At 39.1% G+C, this 16,570-nt stretch overlaps 1 protein-coding gene across 13 annotated transcripts in view; it reads left to right on the top strand.

The window, feature by feature from the left end:
* Positions 1–16,570, top strand: part of rapgef1b (Rap guanine nucleotide exchange factor (GEF) 1b) — a 90,413-nt gene that overhangs the window by 22,936 nt on the left and 50,907 nt on the right. Inside the window, exon 2 of one of the 13 annotated variants that reach the window (XM_069183565.1) lies at positions 6,458–6,564. The exons of the other annotated variants lie outside the window; for them this stretch is intronic. The gene's annotated coding sequence lies outside the window, so the exon portion shown is untranslated. The remainder of the gene's footprint in view (positions 1–6,457; positions 6,565–16,570) is intronic. 13 annotated transcript variants of the gene reach the window in all.

Below are 16,570 nucleotides of genomic sequence, written 5' to 3'. Positions count from 1 at the left end.
GGCACTACGGTTGATAACTTAATGTGCTAAATTCACAACAGGTTACAAAACTGACCCTTGACTCTCTATATTTGGTGGATGAAGTGTTACGTGTGTGGAAAAATAGGATCAAAACTGCAGCAAGAGGCAAATTGCATTCCTTCACCTGAACATTTTTTGATTTTAACAGGGTTTGTGTTCTTTTTGATCAGGAAGAGGGGCTGGGGAGTTTGAAAAATTGTAACAGAGTAACATCTAGGATGGGAAAAAGCTAATTACATTTAGACTTAACACGATCACTTTGAGACTTTTTTAGAACTGTATGTTCCCTTTTCTAGCCTTGCCCGCGGTATGGTATAACATAGCTCTTTAGTATAGTTTTTTTTTTACTAGTGAATACCTGTAGGAACTTGAAAACTAAGCTTTATTTCAAATACAATACATAATTAACACCCCATCAGAGGAAAAAGCAGTGCTGCATACTACCCCCTACACAAGACTGAGAAACATTTTCCTCCCTGAGGCGGTTTTAAGAATCCACTGACACATTTGTTGCACTTTACAGAACAGAATGGTGCTATTGATTCCAAATTCCATAAATGTTTTTGCAGAGGCAAACAAATAGCTTTTGTACAAAACCTTAGGTCTCTCCCAGGTGTTTTTCGTGCTGGGGTTTGTGGCCTTCTTTTTCTTTTTATATTATTTCTTCCCTGTTGCGAGTGCAGAGATTGAAGCAGGACTCCCATTGGATTGCAGCTTGCCTTTTTATGATTTGCAGGTCTTCATATGCTGATACACAAAAGAATCCATCAGGTCTATGGATTTAACTACGTTTTTCCAAATGGGCACAAAACACAACCACGCAGTGGGTAAATAAAAATGCAGATGAAAGAATCATTATAAGCTTTTAGTTTAAAACACGAAGCTTTTAGTATGAGTGTAGTACGGGCATTGTTGATGCATAGACCTGGCTAGCCTCAGGATAGACTGCAGTGGGATGTTCATAGAGGATGGAATTGTCTCCTCCTCTCATTTGCAAATGTCATGCTCCTGTGTTCCTCCACTCCCAGGAGTAGGCACAGTGGACTCCAGTCCTGCCCCCTTCTAAAACCGGACTTTCTCAGGTGTCGGAAGCTATGAAGGCTGGTCTGGGTCAGTACTGGGGTGGGAGCACTCCAGGGAAAATCACCTTATGTAAGAGATGCTGGTGGACTTTGTAGGTGGCGTTCTCTGAACCAGTGTTTCTCAGTCAATCACTGTGTTGCAGTGGGCACAAGGCAGGGTATGCCCTGGACAGGACACCAGTCCATTGCAGGACAGACACCTAGGCCAATTTTCTAAGAAGACAATTAACCCACCAACATGTCTTTGGACTGTTGGAGGAAACCGTAGCACCCAGAAACTCACGCGAGCACTTTGCTGCCCAGACCTATATAAATACAATTAATTATTATTAAGAACTAGTTTACTTAGTTTTAATGCTATAGGCAACTTCTCTCTCTGACACGCCGACTTTGATCATACTAATAGGAGTCGGGTGACCTTCAATATGCAAGTGGGGAATTGTCATATCTTTCTTTGTTCCTGTGTTAATTTAAATCATGTTGTTTTTAATGTACTGTTCATGCATCTTCTTACTCATCTAATTGTGGCAAATTTAACTCAACTCAAATTTCAAACGCTGAGAAACTCAACTTTTAATGAAATCACAACTTAAGTTGGTTATCTTAAAGGAACACTAGTCAAAATGAAAATAACAGTATGTGTGTGCACAAAGAGATGTAAATGATAGGAGCAGAAATTTGTGTTCTTATTGTGCATCACTATACGTATTGCTGTGTACCAGGTGCCTCATATTTATCTTGCTTGTGCTTTCAAATTGATCTGAATAGACAGAGGTTGAGTAGGACTCTGTATACTGTAACTTTCACACAAACCTTTCTGTTCATCTTCGGGTGGTGTAAGACAGTCCTGCAGCAAATCAAAGTGCTGTGCAACGGGAGAGATTTTTCCATGCTTGGCTACTTTTGAAGAGTCAATGCCTTTTATAGATGAAGTGTTGAGAGGTGGGAATATGCTGTTGCCTGTCTGCACTAAATTGTGTCCTGGGAATGGAGAGCACAGCCTTGATTGTTTTGGGATGAGACATGCAAGTATGCGTGTCGGTTTTATTTTATTCTTTATGTGTGATTTTAGCATGGGGCCTTCTAACACAGAGGTGTGTCATGCTTTGGCAGTTCTTATGTGGCGTCTTTTTTTCTTGCTCAGTTTCCTGGGCCCTACTATGAGCTGCCAAGCAAGCAGCTGGATTTAAGTGTGCAGTTGAAAGGTTTGGGGATAGTCTTTTTGGAACTGCGTTTGAAGCACAAACTTCCTCGAAGGCCATTCTAGTTGAAATGCAGACTTGATATCTCTGCAGCCATAATGAGACTGCTGAACTCCATGCACTCTTATTTGAACCCATTTCTAAAACAATAGCTGATGAGGGTTAAAGTAAGGATATCATCATTTTTTAGTCAGTGGGATGACTGATGCCTTTCAAAAATAACTTATGAGGTGAACTAAGTACATCATGCATGTGCAGACAAACTTCTTCTGCCAAGAATGGGAAAGATACTTTAAATATATTTTCTATCCTTACATCAGTGAACAACTAGTGTCTTTTGTTATTTTGTGACTTCATCTGGCACTCTTATTCCTTTGAACACACAAGAATTGTTTCCTCATTTTTATTTCACGTCTTATGCTTGTCTGAGCAGTTTCTATTCATTTCTTAGGCTATTCTTTGCTACTCAAGATGCTGGTTTAAATACTTGCTTCCTTTTTTCTCCTCCAGTATCAGAATGTTTCGGGTTCTGCTAACGTGTTCCGCATCAGGACAGGGGGGTTGTGTTCTTTGGGCACTTTGAAGAAGTGATAGGATTGTAAGGGTAAAAGGTTTTGACAGTGCACAGTTCAGGGGATGTCATCCATTATGTGTGTCTGTGCAATACAAAACGCAAAGTGACATTCATTTCATTTTGCTCGTATTTTGGCATTTGTTTGCTTTGATCTATATTACAAACAATCCCATGTATATGTTGCCGTGCATCTCTACTTACCTACCTGAATTTTTGGCAGGCTATCACTCTTCTGATCTTGTGCTGGAATTTCCCACCCCTGCAAGCTCTTGGTTTCAGAAGAAATGTGTGCCCCGCTTGCTGAGCTGTTTTAAGAAAGAAACTCCAACAGGGACTTTCATTAGGGATTGACTGCTTGGAAACATGTCTGTCTTCTTCAGAAACTGTTCAGAAACCTTTCTTTTTTCTTCTCTGAAACACCAATGAAATTCAGAGCTGTTCCATTCCAGTGATCTGGTGACGCATGGTGCATTTAGCCCAGAGAAGGGATTCTGGTACTGTTAATGTCCTATACAATAACCACTTTGTGCCTGGTGTGATTGTAAATCTATCAAAAGCTTCCATCAATTGGGAATTAATTTACATTTTCCCCCCTTGGGGAGTGTCATCTGATTTTTTTTAAATACTGTGTATACCAGCACAGTTCCATCAAAGTACATACAATCTGGATTTGAAAATATCACTCTTGTATATTTAGCCTGAAAGGCTGATGAGCATTTTTTTATGTTAGTTTACAAGAATCTTATGTTACAAGACCTGGTGAAGATTTCCATTGTAGAACCCATTACAGGAAACAGGTGTCACTAAAGTCCTTGAGATTTCCACACAAAAATATCAGATTCCATCATCTGTTGAGTGACCTGAAGTCAAATTCTTCATTTATTATGTGCAAAGCACACCTGTTCTGTTGTCAGAAGTTGTTTCAAATGCAGATTGCTTTTCATGTTCTTAATAGGCCTTGTTCAGGCAAAAGTTTTTCACAAAATAGACTTGACTGAAAAGTGATTTCAAGGGCCCTTGTTAACATAGTGACAGAATAATAGATTCAGGAGTTACGTGCGATTGCTGTTTCTGAGAGAAATGAGTCCTGGAAATTCCCGGTTTAAAACGTTGAAAAGTAGGGGACTCTAACCCTGGTTTTGGAGATCCCCAATTTTGTCTTTTAGGGCACATGTTGTTAAAGATTGATGAAGTTGAAGCAAACAAGTCATTTGTTCAATTAAAAAAGCTCTGGTCCCCGTGGGCTTCGATTCCAATACTAAATGAGCTACAAATGACTTAATCTAAAAAATCACCGCTGATATTTTCCGCATATGTTCAATTCTACAGTTTTTAGAAGCTGGTGATATAATGGTGACCAACAAAACCTGCTGAAATGGGGCTGTTCAGCACAAGGGTTGGAGATCCCTGTTGAAAAGTAGTAGGTAGCAGTTGACAAGGTCATTTGGCTGAAAAGCAAGTATAAAGCTCCTTTTTGTAGCTGATCAAAGGCCGATATAGAATCTTACCATCACCAGCCCGCTCCCTGTGAAGTGCTGAGTGCACAATAAATTATTGTAAAGGATCTATCCCCCCCCCTCCTCCCTTGGCCAAGTTAAAATAAAATGAAAGGAAAGTGTTTGGTCCGTAGCTCAGAGTTTCCCGTGGGACTGAGCAGGCCTCGCCTAGGGCAGGGCCGGTTTCCTGAGAGGCAGCGGCACAGGACCAGCCCCGAGCCCTGGACGGCACGAAGGGGCCGGTGCCTGGCACTCGGGACTCCAGGACCCCCGAGGAGGGCGCGGCTCCCTTGGCGACCATTTCCTCCGCACCTCTCCTGCTCAACGGCGCTCATTGTTTTATCGCCCTTCAGAGCTGAAAGGAAGGCAAGAGGTTCTCACATTTTTGTTTTCAACGTCTTCCCCACCCATGCGGCAGAGAAGGAAATATCCCAAATTCTTCCCCCTGTCCCCACCCCTGTCCGCCGGCACGTTTTCTTTTCTGGCCGGGCTGGGAAAGCATGGCCGGATGCAGCGCTGTCATACAGGCCGAGCAGTGTGTCGTAACAGGCCTGAGAGCACAGAGCCAGCACACGGGGGAATGTCACAATCTTCTACTTCTGCAAAATACCCACAGTTTCAACCCGTTTCTTCTTTTACCTCAAGACAGCTCGACTTAGCATCTTTAACTTCTTCCTTTCTAAAAAAACACGTTCAAGTTTTCAAAAACTATTCTCAGACCTCAAATGCAGAGTATTCATCTAGCGATTTAGTGCAGGCCTTCAGTAAAAGAGAGCCAGCTGTTTGTGATGAGGCTTTCTTAAAAGTAAATCTAGGTAAATTTGAGTGTGCCATCAAGTTTCTTCTTGTCAAATGAATCTCTTGAGCTCTTACCTCTTCATTATAAAACCAGACAAGTACAGTACAATGTGTCAAGATGTTTCGATATCATTTGTGGCTGTGTGGCAACTAAGAGATATCCACAATGTTTTTAAATGGTGTTCTGTTGTGTTTTTTTGTTATTTGTTGTTATTTGAAAGCTAGCATCCTCTCCCCGATTGAATGCTGAATACACAGCATGTTTTTGGATATGGTAACATGTTACGCAATGCAGTCTGCCCCATTTATCACCACAGTGTGTTGCAGTGCTATTTTTAAGAATGCTGTGTATCGCTGGTTTTAAGGTGTGAAGACTATACATTTTAAGTCTGTGGCCCATGAGCTGTTTAGTTTAAAATCATTTCAGCTGAGTATCTGCCTGTGCTTTTCCTATGTGCACATGAGGGCTGTGTCTGTGGGGAACACACTTTATATCATGGATTATTGTGAAGAGGGGAAAAAAAAGATGCCCAGAGTCATTTATTTGTTTTGACTTTCTGTTTTCTGTCTGTTTTCCCACACAGCTTGGCTAGCTTGGCAACTAGGAGAAAGTTTCATTTGCGATTTTAATTAGCTCTTCACACATTCAGCTATAGTCTGTCGAAATAATGACACTACAGCTGCAATCTCCTACATCTTGGCCTATTTCTTAAAATTATCTTGCCAGCTCTTTTTTCAACCGGAATACATCTCGTGTAGTTCGCCAAGTTTTTTTTACAATGGTACAGTCTTTGGCTACACTATAATAATAGGCTGTATAAAGTCATCCCTGTAAACTTTGCAACTGGCTTTTTTCTAGGGTGTGTAACACCAGTGGGAGTTGGTTGATTCCCACTAGCAGATTCTGTGGGGTCATCTTGACATTTGTCTACAGAAGGGGAATTTCTGTAGGTAAATCAAAAAGGTTTTGAAATATATAAAGCCCCCTGGTATCTCAAGTTCCTTGATACAAGTTATTGGAGAAGGATCTTCTTTTAGAATCAACATATTTTTAAATAGTTCAGCTCCCATGCTTTTTTGGGGAGAGAAGCAGGAACGTGACTCACCCACCTCACTGACAGCTCTGCTCTTAGGTCTTAGAACGCATTTCTCTTTGAGTCAGAAACAGAAGACGTCTTTTGGTTTTCATTTCATGTAGTTGGCAGGAAATTTAATAGCTTTCTGAAGCATCAACTTCACTTTGTTCTCTCTGCTGTCTCCTGTTTTTTTTTCTTTTTCAATCAGAAGTTCACATTCTCTTCTTTGATGTACTCTGACACCTCAGAGGGCTGCAGGAGGTGAGGTGCTGAGAACGCTCTCTCCTGACAGAAACTTGGGAACAGAACAGAAAGGTTAGAAATGAGAGCTGTCCAATCTGAGCGCCTTGTTTGTTTGTTTATTGATCCCAGAATCTTACTCTTCCTTCTTTTGACAGATCCTGTTGAATGTGCTTCAACATTAGGGCTGGGTAGCTCCTGACATACCCCTCTTGACTCTTTGAGTAAAGTAGTGTCTCCTGTTTTTAATCCCTAAGTGAACATCCTCTTTGTTTCAACTTGTCCCAGTTTCACCGTAAATCCCAAGTTAACTGTACTGTAAATACTGTACTGCCTTATTGGTCTTTATCCCCACATTATTACAATGAGGACATTGATAAGATCATCTTGTTGATTCTTCAAAATCTATTCCTCATCTTGTGTTTAAAATGCTCATTGTACCTGTATGTGATGCTTTGCCTTTAGTTTAATTTGGTAAGTGCCTTTCCACTCTGGTATCTGTCTTTTGTTGCTGTTTCTACAAATGTGTTTGTTGCTCCCTCTGTTTTTCTGTCACTGGCAGACTTGACATGTTTTCTAACAGTACCATAGTTTAGATCATTAGTAAGAATCAGAGCAGTGGCCCCTAGTCAGATATGCAGCATGTTGTACTCCAGCAATAATCACACTCTGGTTTCTACATGTGCATTTTTTGTACATTAAGTTGTTAGTGGGTATGATCTTGGATTCTCACATATTAAGTTTTAAGAATCCGGTGTGGGCTCGAGTGGGGCTCAGCATAGGATGAGCTCTGTGATGAGGTGTTACGGGTTCGAGCCTGGGTAATTGTATAAGGTTAATAAAGAGATGTTATTATTATTAATGTTACTAGCTGACTGTGATAGTAATTCCTATCATTAATCAGTTAGGGCTCTCTCAGTAATGTTGGTGAGGAAATGCCTCTCACGCGTTTCATCCTGAACCTCGGGGATGAGGCTATTGCTAAAAGACAGGTAGCTCAAACATGGGCAGGTTGGAGGAATCTGCAGTTTCAGGTTTACATAAAAACAACCTTTTGTATTCAGAGTGGTATGAAAGGCTTTCTGGAAGTTCAAATATGCTGTATTGTAGGCACAAACTAACCTGCGTTTTATTCTCATTGGTATGGTTGAAAAATTTAAGAGAAGCTGTTTTCTGCATATACTCAGCATATAGCTGAATAAGATCAGAGATGATGTCTTGTCTTTTTTTTCCAGTGAAATGACTTGTGTGGGAGGGGAAGAGCAATGAGTTACTAATCAGATCAGTATCTTCATAGGGGAACTTTTGCGTATATAGGCATTTGAGAACTGTGTAGAAAAAACGTATATGTGACGTTAGACATGAAGGATGAATCAAATGAATGTTAGTGATACCTTGTGTAATTGATTTTTTGACAGATAAGGTTGAATCAGTATTTACAGTAAACAATATCCACTCCTTCAGATTTTTTTTTGCCTTGCAGTATGCAATCTAGTAATTGAAAATTTGTAACATCACTTGTAATCCAGTCAGTTTTTTTTCTTACAAAGTAAGCTACATGTTATTTAATGAACTTTCTTAAAGATTTCCTCTGGAAAAATGTTTTGCAAGTGTGGTAAGAAAAAGGCATGGTTTTAACAAGTGTAATCAGATAATACTGGAATTTTTTGTGTAAAAAAACGATGTATTCTCACATGGAAAGACAATAGATACAATAAAGGGAAGATTGGGATTTGGATGTAGTCTTATCTTTATTTATAATATAAATGTAATATAATAGCAATATATTAAAATGAATCTATTCATTCCCAGAAAACACATTTTCATCACTATTTTCTGATTTCTTTGTTGTCTGTTTCCCAACAAAATGTACAACATATGAGAAGCTGAATTTTGCAGCACTATCCTCCCCCATTCTCTGGTTAATTTGCTCAGAGCTGAAACAACAATTACCTATGCAACATCTATAATTCCATGCTGCACCCGGGCACTTGTCTATATTCTGCTCAGAACAAAGCCTGAAACTCAGGAAGAGAATCATTAAAATGCTTTGGGCTCTCTCAGACCTAGTAATGAGTTTGCAGTCCTAGTACAGCATGTCCTATTGATGTGTGGAAGGTGTAACTAAAATTAAACTGCCTATTATGTCCGTAGCACATTAGTAGTATTAGTCTTTTATAATTAATTACTTTTCAACCACTTACATCATGGTGTGCATAAGATAAAGGGATACACTGTTCATTACATGTCTGTGATGCATCAGTCCAGGTACTCTGCAAGAAATATTGTATCTTTAAGGCACAAAGACGTATGTTTAAGGCACAAAGAAGAGTCTCCTTGCAAATAAAAAATAACAAGTGTAACCAAATTTTAAGGTCTCGTGATAAGCTGTGGGTCTGATTGTTCTGTTGTTTTCTTACCTCTATGCCTATTATGGTGTTTTGACTTTCGATTCATACTTCCTATTCTCAGACAGAAAAAAGACTGGCTTTTCTAGAGCACCCGCGCCAAGAATTGAAGTGAAGATATGCTGAACTGTTTTGAAACTTAAAAAACACATCTTCAGTCGTGATAATGCACCAGGGAAATCTGCAGCACTAAAACATCAAATTCAAAAACTGTCTACAGGGTACAAGAGCCATACTCTGCTCCATCCAGCTTGAAACATCCATCTTGTCAAGAAACTGTATACATTTTTTTTTGCTGTTTCTAACTAGTTTTGCAGGCTGAAGCACCACCCTGTACTCACCACCAGCTGCAGAGATTTCAAGCTGCAAAGGTGACATCATTTTGTATCCATGGCAGCAGGCAACAACAGCCTCCCCAGCTGTGAGCTTGCAAACATCAGGATACAATTGAGAAGGAAGTGTGGCTTTGATTCAATGAAAAGAAGTAATTGTAGGATGGGAACTGAGGAATTAAAAAATGGATGCAGGTTACTAAATATCCACTGACATGTCCTATTCTAAGCCCTTCAAAATATGTTCGCAAAAGAGATTTTGTTTGATTTCCATTTAACCCGTGATTTCAGTGTTTTGAGTCCCTAACTGTGTTTTCTTTTTTTCTGTGTTCTGCATTTGAGGTTTCTTTTGCTATTTGGTCTAGTTCTCTGTTGCTTTTGCTGACGTTTTCTTGCCTGCAGTCTGAGATAAATGTAAAGACGTGTCAAAATGTTTTTCTAGACTGCTCTACCATTTTAATCTTGCCTTAAATAACTGATTCCGAAACATTTATTGCCAGAAGCAGTTGACGGAAAAGAAGTTTGAATCCTTACGATCCTTTGAGCGGCTGAATCGGGTTAGGTTAGATTGGCGGTTTTGATAGAGGGGCTAGCTGATAAGTAGAAAACAAATATCTCTGTGCTGTTAAAAATTCCCAGTAAGCATCTAGATAAGATCTGGTGTCTATTTCAAATTTTCAGAAAATCAGTCATAAAAATTCAGAAATGTTGAAGCAAAAGTCATTGTAATTGTAGATATTTAATCTAAATAGTGTTATTCTCCAGAGTTGCTTCTTTAGGTTTGAAATCTTTTTTTTTGTTTGTTTTTTTTATTCCAAACTCTGTTTGGAATTGCCAGCAGATGCGAATAATCTTTATTTTTTGTAGCACCTTTTGAAAAGCGTTCGTTTCATGGTGGTCTGAAAACTACTTGAAAAACTGTTTTCTGAGGACCTAAAGAACATTTCAAAGACAAGAAAACAAAGCAGCAATGGTAGTTATATTTCTGAAAGGTTTTTTTGTAATTAAGTGTATAGGGTCAATTTTAAAGCACCCAATGTGGCTGAGTGTAGTTGTAATGTGTGGCATCACTATAACAGTCACCCAAAGAGTGTAGATGAACAGTGGGAACACTTACAGTAGTTAACCAGAATCAGCTGAGCAAAGGTCATGTGAAGAGTTGCCCTAAGATTCTGGCTAGACACTGAGGAGCCATATCATGCAGAGCATTAAACTTAAGGAGAAGGATTTCAAAATCCATTTGAAACTTGACAGCACACCAGTGCAATGACTTTAAGACAGATGTGAGGGGATCACATCTGTGTGATCTAGTCAGAATGTTAGTTGCTGAATTCTGGCATCATAACTTGAGTGTAGTTGTAGAGACGTCTGCAAGTAGGGCATTTAAATAATGGAGAAACATTGTTTTTACGCTGTAATGTATTTTGAAGCAGAAAACATATTTTAAGGTTTAATATTTTGCCAGGACGAAAATTTTCTAACAAGTAGAAAAGCTTTACGTTATAATTATGAAGTTCAAAAGTCAATCCGGGATTGAAGATCGACCCCAAATTCTTCATTTTGGGATGAAACGCAAGGATAGTGCTGGCAACTGACAAGGTAATAGCAGTAACACAATTAAAATTATCACCCAGTCTTTTGTATAAAAAATCACTACCTTGGCTTCAGGTGTTGACATAGGGTTATCATCAGTATAGAAATTATAATTATAGTTTTAGCATTTGACCTTGAGGAAATATTAATAAAAAGATCACAGGGTCCAGTTTGAGTCATGTAGAATATCAGAGGGAGCCAAATGAACCTTGGACCTAAGAAAACTAAGAGAAGGTTAAAGAAGTTAAGAAACTTTTTTAAGGGAAGTACCAAACAAACTCTCAAACGGAGTATTGAATTGCAGCGCTAAGATCTGAGAGAATTAAGTGCAACTGAATCAGCTGCACAGTACAGTATCAGTCAACCATCCTGGGCCCCTGCTACCATTTCTGAGCGGAAACAGGAGAGATGCGCGCTGCATACTGAAACATGCATTAGTTGCCTTTGTGATTTAGTCCCTGCTACCCCGCAGTGGAAACAGCAGAGCAAAGCATCAGATGTAGAACTCCTGTGGTTCTGACTAAAGCTGGAGAAAAAATACCTGACTTCCAACCTGCCCGAAAGATGAGGTGCAAAATTATTGTCTACAGCTCCCTGTTGGAATCACTCTAGTAGAGCTCTTGAGCTGCGTCCTGAGTAAGATTCTGTTGGAGGCCTATAAGCTCATACACAGGATCTTCTTCCAGATTTCATTTTCACAAAGGTCTTGAGAGCTTTTAGTGGTCAAGCGAGTAGTTCTCTTTTTTTGTACATGGGATCAGTTCTCTAAAGTCTTCATCGTTTGAGGATCTTGTAAGCTAAAAAACTGCAAGAATACAATTGATTTGGGAATGCTACTTAAGGTTACAGCAGGGAGTGGTCAGCATTACTGCAGGAATCTATGCTGGTCCGTAGAGGGGGTTGAGAAACGTGCCTCTAAATAACTGAGGCCTTTTGCCTCTCTGTTCACAAATTCGTAGTTTTGCTTCAGAAGGCCAGAGCCATGTATTCAAAGGCTCCGAAGGAATTTATCTTCCAGGACCAGCTCCGGGTTTTCTGTACTTAGTTTGTCTTGGGAGAGCCCAGACCCCTTTTTTCTGGAGCACAACAAAATAGCTCATTAGCACCTTGCTGTCTTTAGTTTTATTTTTGGGGAATTTCATGAAGTGCTTGCTGCAAACAGAGGTAAACCCCATGCCCAGCAGGAGAAAGGGCAGCCAGTTTATCTGCAAATGCTGCATAATACTAGAAAGTTTCTAATGGTTTTGGCAGTCCTTGGCTTCTGGTAGTTGGTAATTACAAGGTAAGCTTTTATTCTGAGAGCAGCAGACCAAATGGGCAGTTCATTTTGCTTCAAAATGCAGGCTGCTTTCCATGAGGACCTTTGCGCATTTAACTTGTTATACGGCACAATAAATAGCTTCCAAAGTTATAACTTCATCTGTCAGTCTATAGGATTTTTTTTTCTACATGTAATTGTTGTTACAATTACAATAACGTTATCTTTCTTCTCTTATAGACCCACCCAATGTGGAATCTCTGTGTCTTTGTATCCATACAATTTTTCCAATTTTGTTTACATATATACTCACACTCGTGTGGTGTATATATAAAGTCTTAAAGTGAGGTACTGTATAGTTGACACCTGTAAGGAAATAACAACAGTGCTTTGGGGAGTAACTTAAATCCATTTCCTCTTCAGTCTCAATAGAGGCCCAGTGTAAATAATCATTATGATAACACCTGTCTTCCACAAGCAGACAGTGAATGGGAAGAGTGTTTGTGCTGCTGCTCCTTTGAGACCAGTGTCTGAGTCAGGAGTCCAATATACAACACCTCATATCACATATGAAGTAGTCAGTGGTGATGTGTGTGGATGCGAGGTTCATTGGTTATCGCCATCTCTTTAAAGAACCATACCGTTTTGAAGCTGATTGCAGTGGTGTTAAGTATGTTGCCATCGGTAAATCAATTTTATTAAAATACTTACAAATCTGGCAGCTTTATCTTTGATACCACAAGGCTGAATATTCACTGGCCTGGGAATAACCTGTGGTTCTTAGTACTATGGTCCTTTGTGCTAGAGAATCACAATTTATGGACATGTATAAAAGAGAGAAATTTCATTTGTATGTATACATATAAGTGGAATAAAACACACTAGCCTAACAGCACTGATATTTGTTTCTGACTTGATTTAATACCTAATACCTTAAAGTCTAAGAGTTCAAATAAGAAGTGGGTAGCTATTTAAAGCTTTATTCTTCATAGCAGACTAACAGTAAATGTCGTTGGAATTGCAATTCTGGCAATGGGCAGCATTAGCAAGGGAAAAGAGAAATGAAATGCCATCATTTTGTTTTTCCATTGAACATTAGGATTTTCAGAATTACCGAAACGGAGGCACATTTTGTAGTTCAGAAGAAACCTTAAATGAACCTGTGATACTTAAGGAGAATGAACTATGTAAAATGTAATTTCTTTGATTCGATGATGTGTGTTTCAGATTCCTTTTCCCTCTGCTACTGGAAGAAACCCAGCAGCCCAGTCTGATTGCCCTAGCAGGCAGTTTCCATAGCGCTGGGCAGAGCTGATTGTAGCCAACTCTTGCACTGCCTCCAGGCTCCCGTGTGGCTAGGTCTGTCGGTAGCTCTGGGATGAGCTGCCTTTGTCTTTCAGTGGAGTGGAATTAACATTCCCACTGTAGGGAAACTGGGTTTATTTGTTCTTAAAGGGGAGGGGCGGGGGGGACAAGAGGAATATTGTCTTGACAGAATGACCTGTGAAAATAACATGGAATCAGCAGAGGAAAAACAAAAATGTCCTAGGTATTGTAAAAGGAGATTGCATCAGATGTTGTACATGATGGTGGATGCGTAATGCATTATTTAGCTGCTGTTGTTTCTGTAAAGAACTTTGTGTTTTTGCAGCAACATTACAGTGCCGCCACAGTGGTTTGTAGTTTCGGGTTTTCAGATGTTTCTGCCTTTAACAGCTGACTGAAACTTTGATTTCAGAAAGGTATAGTCACAGGTTGGGCTTGGGATGTATATGTACATTAAGAACCACAGGCCTTTGTCAGAAAACCATTATTGAGCTTGACTCTACTTCTCAAAAAAGCGTGACAAAGCACACACTCTGAGAAAACCCTTAACAGCTCCCACATCATCTGAATTTCTTTAGGATTTGCAGCACCTGTAGAACCAAAATGTTTTAAACATGACTGTTTTTTCTGCTGGTTTTCAGATTTTTTAGAATAAATTAAGTAATCAATAATTAGGTGATTTTCTTTTAATTGATTTCATTCAAGTAAAGGTGATGGGTTATTTGACTTATGATGCATCTGTGCTTTAGTTAATACCTTCTTCAGCTCTTATGGTGCTTAGTGTGTTGGCATAGATTTGCAAACAGTCCATTAGCATCTTCTTTAAAATTGGAGGAAAAGGTGCCTGTGATTCTATTGGGATGAGCATTTGTAGACAGTTTTCAGACGTGGAAGTGCACAGCTCATTAAATGTCCCTCTGTGAAGCTACAGTGCTGAGCAGGGACTTTTCACAACAAACTGCACATTCTATCATGCTTGTACCAATTTCCATGGCATCCGCAGTGCAAATTAATAGGAGCTTGAAGAAACTTGCCCTCTGATTTGAGGACCGAAACTGTGATCACATTCGACCTTCAGCTCTTTGCCCTTAACATTTAACTATTAGATGTTAAGTCTGGCAAACCATCACTAAAATCATTGACAGCACTCCACAGCTTTACACAGACAGTAGGGTCATAGACAGGGTCACAGCCGATGTAACCACTGTGTCTCAGGATTAGGCTCGAGCAGTGACATCTAAGATATGAGGGTACTGAATAGATAGATATTGAATTATCTAGTATACCATAGATAATTCAGATTGGCAGGCTAAGTAATCCTACCTGTGCCAAGCCTATGAGATCTACATTATAGACTCATTTGAAACATGTCTGCACCACCCATCTTGAGTTATTTTTAAATGTCAGTGCACTGTAGATGCGGTTTCTGGAGTGAATTTATTGCAAGTTAAGTTCTCAAGTTGCCACTGTGAATTTATCTTAAATGCTGTCCCTGCCTAAGCCAGTGTTAGGCCTCAGCAAGGTGATGGCCTTTTTGTTTTTGTCATGTGATATGCCACAAATACAGAAAACGTCGGAATTTCCGATTTACATCTGAATATATGATATGAGATAGATACTGGTAGATGCAACACACGAACAAGCAGTTTCCCCTCGCCAATTCTTAGTTCTCAATATTTTGTTTATGAAACTGTAAATTTTTTTATGTAGCACATATGTGTTTCTGGGATTTTCCTATTATGCAAAACAGGGAGCCCATTCTTCTTACTCTACATGCATTTCATTTTTCTCCATAGCTCTGGAAGTAGCCAGTCTTATTCTTGCATTGAAATGATCATCAAGCTTTCGGTAGTTATCTGAACCTTTCTTGTGATTTATACAATGATTCCTAAATTCTCTGGCATCTCATTGAAAGTGAATGTTGGTTTTGCGCTTAAAATATGCTTTATTTTTCATGCAAAGCCTCAGTTGAATTGGTCTGATCCTTAAGTAATGAGTGCAGATAGTGGCGTGGTCACTCAGGGACATAAATGGGGGATCCTTCATGTTCTCTAGCAGAAAGTTACCCTTTTACTCATAATCTCTTTTCATGATGAACATAGACCACATTTCCTAAAGGCAATACAAAATCTTATCTCCTTACAGAGTTCAGAAGAAGCAGTGCTTATAATGGAATATAGAGAGAGCTGTATGTATTGGATAAAGCCGTCAAAAAATGGATGGGTGTTCATAAATGTTAAAAAATGTCCTTTGACCTCTCTTAAAGGTCAATTAAAAAACAAAAACAAATCATGTCAGATTGCAAGATTTCTGCTTGCACATATATTAATTTCCCGGTTGTTGCATTTTCTATTAAAAAGGTTCTTTGTGTTTCTGCTTTACATTACTGTATTATTTTCAGCACAGTGTGGGTAAATAGCTCTGGATCATTTTCCCAAAGCTAAGCAGGAGGAAGTATCAGGAGGATGTATGCTCATGTCGCAGAGGCCTGACTGCAGAATGCTTCCCCTTCAACAAATAAATATAGAATATGCAAATGCAGGAGAAATAATTCAATTTAAAAGAAGCTAGCCAACAAAATGTGGACAGTTCATTTTGAAATCCTTAATTTTGTTGTCAGCACTGAAATTTGTTTTCATGTGAACATTGAAAGCCAAAGGTGTTTAGCTACTGGGATTAATTCAAGTATAAAAACATTTTTGTGCTCAACTTATGCTGTTTGTAATTTAATAGGACCGCCTCAGATTACTGTCAGGATCATTGTAGTTAAATAAATGTGCTATTATACTTCGACAGGAGTAATGGACAGCTTCTCCATGAGAGGTTTCAGTCACTTAAAGAATGACATATAGTCCCTTCTGCACAGCAGTTTTGCATACTGTAGCATTTTCACCCTGTAGCAGGAACTTAATTAGTTATAGTTAAATTTGTACCCTTTAGGATGTGTGTTAAGCCCTACTGTGACTAATTAAGCTTATAGCCTGAAATTACTTCAGTTGTTACACAATGAGTACATTTTCTTTTTTTTCCCCCAATTTTGCCAAAAGCTGGTCTTTCTGATTCCATCGGGCTGTAAGACTTTTTAGTTTATATAGGGTTTGGAGTTAAAAACAAATGAACTTATTTTACAAATATAAGAGGAATATTGTATATTGCAGTGTTAC

This window comes from Lepisosteus oculatus, chromosome 24, assembly GCF_040954835.1.
Source record: "Lepisosteus oculatus isolate fLepOcu1 chromosome 24, fLepOcu1.hap2, whole genome shotgun sequence".
Taxonomy (NCBI): domain Eukaryota; kingdom Metazoa; phylum Chordata; class Actinopteri; order Semionotiformes; family Lepisosteidae; genus Lepisosteus; species Lepisosteus oculatus.
Note: the sequence above shows the minus strand (reverse complement) of the source record. Positions and strands in the feature narration are given on the sequence as shown.